The following is a 6000-nucleotide window of genomic DNA, read 5'->3' on the forward strand; positions in this document are numbered from 1 at the left end:
AATCCCATCTCTACAAAAAACTAGCCAGGTGTGGTGGCACATGGCTGTAGTCCAAGCTACTTGGGAGGCTGAGATGGGAGGATCACCTGAGCCTGGGAAGTTGAGGCTGCAGTGAGCTGTGATTGCGCCACTGTACTCAAGCCTGGGCAATAGAGCGAGACCTTGTCTAAAAAAAACAAAAACAAAAACAAAAGGCTGAATTAGTTTCTGCAACATTTCTAACGTTCTAAAAAAAAAATCCTAATAGGAGCAACAAAGTAGAAATTGTGTCATTTCACTGATTGTGCTGATTTAAATGGGCAATGCACAACATAATGATGAACACGAAAGGTCGACAAATATATATACACACACACACATACATATACATTATGTCAAGAAAATACATAATTTTATTTATATGTGTGTATATATATATATACACATATATATATACATATATATGTGTATATATATATATGTATATATATATACTTTTTTTTTTTGAGATGGAGTCATGCTCTGTTGCCTAGGCTGGAGTGCAGTGGCATGATCTCAGGTCACTGCAACATCTGCCTCCTGGATTCAAGCAATTCTCCTGCCTCAGCCTCCCAAGTAGCTGGGATGACAGGCTTGCACCACCATGCCTGGCTAATTTTTGTATTTTTAGTAGAGACGGGGTTTCACCATATTGGCCGGACTGATCTCAAACTCCTGACCTCGTGATCCACCCACCTCAGCGTCCCAAAGTGCTGGGATTACAGGCATGAGCCACCGTGTGCGGCCTTATATATATTATTTAAAACACTTAAGCAAGAGAAAAGGACCACAGAAAAAAAGAAACTTTGTTTTTATGGCATGTTTTCCTCTACCTTTTGAACAAAGGTCCCCATATTTTCATTTTGTACTGTACCTACAAATTATGTTCACGAAGGAACAGGTGCTGCTCTCCCAGAAGCTGGTCCAACCTCCTCTCCCAGCCACCAGGCCCGTAATTATGATTATGTCTAAGGATAACCCAGTGCGCAAGTGTTGGTCTCGATAAAGGAGGAAAATGGTACATAGATACCTAAAGAATTGCCGAGAACTACCCAGCATGTATCAGCAGAAAGTTGAGTCCCTAATGTGACACTATTCCTCAAGAAGATAAACTACTTACTTAGGGACAAATTGATTACATCAGCCACCTGCCATTCTCTAAAGTACGGTGTTTCAACCTCACAGGGATAAATACCTGGATTTATTCCAAACATGGATTTGCCTTTCTAGTCCTGTAAGGCTCAGCCAGCACTATTATTCACGCCTGATCCAAAGACATGAAATACCAAGTAATATAACATCCAACCCAGGAGATTCACTTCATAGCAAAAATGCTACCGGAGTGTTAGAGTAAATAACTCTAAATATATATATACCCAACAACAGAGCACTCAGATACATAAAGCAAATATTATTCACTATAAAAATAAAGATTCCAAGAAAATAACTATTGAGAACTTCACTCCACTGTCAGCATTTGATCATCTAAACAGAAAATCAACAAACACTGGATTTAAACTGCACTTTAGACCAAATGGATCTAACAGACATTTTCAGAATCTTTTATCCAACAGCTGTAGAACACACATTCTTCTGATCAGCACATGGGACATTCTCCAGGGTAGACCATACATTAGGCCACAAAACAAGTCTCAACATTTTTTTTTTTTTTTAGACACGGTCTCGCTCTGTCATCCAGGCAGGAGTGCAGTGCTGTGATCATAGCTCACTGCAGCCTTGAACTCCTGAGCTCAAATGATCCCCTCTTCAGCCTCCCAGGTAACAAGCACTATAGGTGCACACCACAATGCCTAGCTAATTTTCAACTTTTTGTAGAGACAATGTCTCACTATGTTGCCCAGTCTGGTCTCAAACTCTTGGCCTCAAACAATCCTCCCACTTAAGGATCCTCAGATTCCAAAATACTAGGATTACAGGCGTGAGCCACCAAGCCTGGCCTCAACAAATTTTTTAAAAATTAAGGCTGGGCGCGGTGGCTCATGCCTGTAATCCCAGCACTTTGGGACACCAAGGCGAGCGGATCACAAGATCAGGAGTTCGAGACCATCCAGGCTAACACGGTGAAACCCCGTCTCTACTAAAAATACAAAAAATTAGCTGGGCGTGGTGGTGGGCGCTTGTAGTCCCAGCTACTCGGGAGGCTGAGGCAAGAGAATGGCGTGAACCCAGGAGGGTGAGCTTGCAGTGAGCTGAGATCACGCCACTGCACTCCAGCCTAGGCGATAGAGTGAGACTCCATCTCAAAAAAAAAAAAAAAAAAATTGAAATCACATCTAGCATCTTCTCAGACAACAATGGAATAAAACTAGAAATCAATAACGAGGAACTTTAGAAACTACAAATACATGGAAATTAACATATTCCTGAATGATGGTCAATGAAGAAATTAAGAAGGAAATAAAAACATTTCTTCAAGTAAAAAATATTGGAAACACACATCTCAAAACCTATGGGATACAACAAAAGCATTGCCATGAGGGAAGTTTGTAACAATAACTAACTAGAGTCAAAAAGCAGAAAGACTTCAAATAACCTAATGAGACACCTCAAGGAAAGAAAAAACAAACCCCGAATTAGTAAAAAGAAGACATAATAAAGATCAGAGCAGAATAAAACAAAATAGAGACAAAATCTACAAGGAAACAATGACAGGGAAAGTTGTTGTTGTTTTTTAAGATAAAGAAAATCAATAAACCAGTAGCTAGACTAACCAACAATAAAAAGAGGAAGACCCAAATAAATAAAATTAGAAATGAAAAAGGAAACATTACAACTGATTCCACAAAAATGCAAAGGTTCATTAGAGACTCTTATGAACAATCATACACTAACAAAGTGGAAAACCTAGAGGAAATGAATAAATTCCTAGCTGCATTTTATATAACAAGATTGAATCATAAAGAAATACAGGCTGTTCTAGACATGGTGGCTCCACTAGGTGGTATGTTCTCTTGGCAGCCACCAGGGCCCCCACTACCCACATTGGAGCTCCGGGGCCAGGCTTCACTTCAGGCAGCACCAGATACTCTGAGACCTTCTAACAGTACCTGGTGAATAAGTGGGAGTCATCTTTCGAGGCTTGCTTTGCTTCTCTGGTGAGTCAGGACTATGTCAATTGCACTGACCAGGAAAACATTCAAACTGCTGTTGATCAGTATGTCTAGGAGTTTCTGGATATTGCAACACAGGCAGAATGTTTTCCTACAAAAAACGATTGCAATTATTTGTCCAGACACCAGAGCAAGTTACCAAAGAGGATGTCTCAGAACTAAGGAATGAATTACAACAGAAACACACACTGGTCCAGAAGCACTTGACAAAGCTGAGGCATTGGCAACAGGTGCTGAAGGGCATCAAATGTGCAGCACAGAACACCAGGCAGCAGCCCTCAGGGCTCCTCCACGTACCTCAAGCAGGCATCTGCCAACATCCCTGCACCTCAGAAGCTGACCTGAGCACAAAGGCCAAGGCCGTCAGCCCGAGATTGGGCTGGTGTCTGAGGCAACTCTGTGCAGTTTGCCACAAATCCCTTCTTGTGAACTTGGCATTTTGAACGAAGGAGTTAGTTTTATGCTCCCACCTAAATTTTTTTCACTATTTTTATAAGCTGTTAATGTCTTGAGTACTTTATAAAATGCCCAGAGCTTGAGTAAACCAAATAAATTCTTTTTCTCTTTAGCACAGTTAAGACTGTTAGTGTGATGACACTTACAGATTCTGTTTTTATTTTTGTATGACTTTTCATCTTTTTGTGTGTGTTTCCTATTATTTGATCTGAGGGAAAGAGAATTGGGATGAGGATTTTGGCTGTAGGCCTTTTATGATAATTACCCTTCAGTGGTAGTATAGAAAAATATGTAAATTTGCTGTGTTTCAAGGCTTCAGAATACCTCAAAGGAGGAATCTAATGCAACAATGTTTGTACTGCTTCCAAAGCTCTTAGAATGGGGATTTTTTGTGTGAATAGGTCAGAACAGGATTAAGGTTTCCTGGGTTAGGGTAGTCACATTACAGTAGGATCCTTAGGTCCATGCTGACTTTTATTCAGGGTAAGGTTATATTTTGTGTGGTGTTTGTTTACTTTTTTTTTTAATAGGGAGGGACATAGTAAGATCAGTGATATGCTAAATTTTGTCATGTTCTGCAGTAATGAATCCATTTAAGTAATGGGGCAGACCCTGTTCTCAGTAACATGGCAGTTGGGGCATAGGTGAAGTATGAGAGGCTAAAGCTTGCTCTGATTATCTCTTTTTGTTTTCAGTTTTGTTTGCTTATATTGTTTTTGTTTTACATTTTGGGAAGGGAGAGATTTTCCATTAAGGAAGATTTTTGCTGTGGATTTGATTCCAAGGGACTGGGGTCTCAGAGTGGAGGTGGGCTTGCGGTGTGATCCTTGGCTACTTAACCTCCACCAAGAGCATGTGGTGCCTCTGCCTTTAGGAAGATATTTTGTTCTCTCGTTCATTCCTCAGATACTCTTTTGAATTGCTGTTAAGAAATACTCACAAGCATTGTTTCCTGCTCTTGTTGCGTGAGGTTTTCCAGTGTTTTATGCAGTCTTTTATTAGATTACATATTTTTACTCAGAACAAATGCTTCACTGTCATCTGAGCAGGGAGTACTCCCTGTGGCTCAAAACACTGTGGCTCAGTGTTTTGGCTCACTTTGTTTTCTCCAGCCTTGAAGGTCCCTCCCACAAACATTGACATCCATTCATATCTTGATCTGACCTAGATGCCACTTGGTCCCTAAAGCCTCCCAGCACCCTTTCTGCTGCATCCCTAGGGCACAGGACTTTTATCTCTTCTATTGCCCTTGTTAGGTTCTCCCTTTTGGGTTAGTCATTTGTATCTGTCTCCCTGCCCATCACTAATTGTACACCCATAAAAATTAGACATTATTCCACTTGACTATACCAGGACCATATGTTATTTATCCTTATAAATGACACCTATTACTCTGTTTTGTTTGTGTATATACAGTATCTCACACTTGAACCTGTGATTAATCACCTGAGACCAATGAATCCCCTCTGTTAGAAAGTATAGTTCAAACAAAGCTTTTAAAATCCACATTATATGACCTCAAGGTTGTTAGCCTAGTCATCTAATGGTGATTCAAAACTCTGATTAGCAGCTTTAGATTTCTTGATTAAAGACCTAAATAAACTTTTAGGCTTTTTTTTTTTTTTTTTTGAGACAGAGTCTCACTCTGTCACCCAGGCTGGAGTGCAGTGGTGTGATCTCAGCTCACTGCAACCTCCACCCCTCCAGGTTTGAGCAATTCTCTGCCTCAGCCTCCAGAGTAGTTGGGATTACAGGCGCATGCCACCACGCCCAGCTAATTTTTTGTATTTTTAGTAGAGATGGGGTTTCACCATTTTGGCCAGGCTGGACTTGAACTCCTGACCTTGTGATCCACCTGCCTCGGCCTTCCAAAGTGCTGGGATTACAGGCGTGAGCCACCGTGCCCGGCTTTTTTTTTTTTTTTGAGACAGAGTCTTGCACTGTTGCCCGGGCTGGAGTGCAATGGTGCCATCTCGGCTCACTGCAATCTCCGCCTCCCAGGTTTAAGCAATTCTGCCTCAGCCTCCTGAGTAGCTGGGATTACAAGCTCCCACCACCATGCCCAGCTAATTTTTTCTGGAATTTTTAGTAGAGATGGGGTTTCACTGTGTTGGCCAGGCTGGTCTCGAACTCCTGACATCATAATCTGCCCATCTCGGCCTCCCAAAGTGTTGGGATTACAGGCCTGAGCCACCGCACCTGGCCAGTTTTAGGCATTCTTTAAAAGGGGTTCTTAGTGAAAAGATTGGAAACTATTCTATTTAGTGCTCAGTGAAAATATTTTGAATTAATGTATATACCAGTTATTGCCATTTCCCTACTTAATTCAGAAGTTTTTTTAAATAAATAGCAATTTTTCAATCTTGAAAAAAAAAGGAATACAAAACCTGAACAG

General features: G+C 40.9%; 1 pseudogene; it reads left to right on the forward strand.

Annotated features, from left to right (window-relative positions):
* The first annotated feature begins 2081 nt into the window (after nt 1-2081).
* LOC131382209 (mediator of RNA polymerase II transcription subunit 28-like) lies at nt 2082-3656 on the forward strand (annotated as a pseudogene).
* Nucleotides 3657-6000: the final 2344 nt, after the last annotated feature.

This window comes from Hylobates moloch, unplaced genomic scaffold (assembly GCF_009828535.3).
Source record: "Hylobates moloch isolate HMO894 unplaced genomic scaffold, HMol_V3 SCAFFOLD_21, whole genome shotgun sequence".
Taxonomy (NCBI): domain Eukaryota; kingdom Metazoa; phylum Chordata; class Mammalia; order Primates; family Hylobatidae; genus Hylobates; species Hylobates moloch.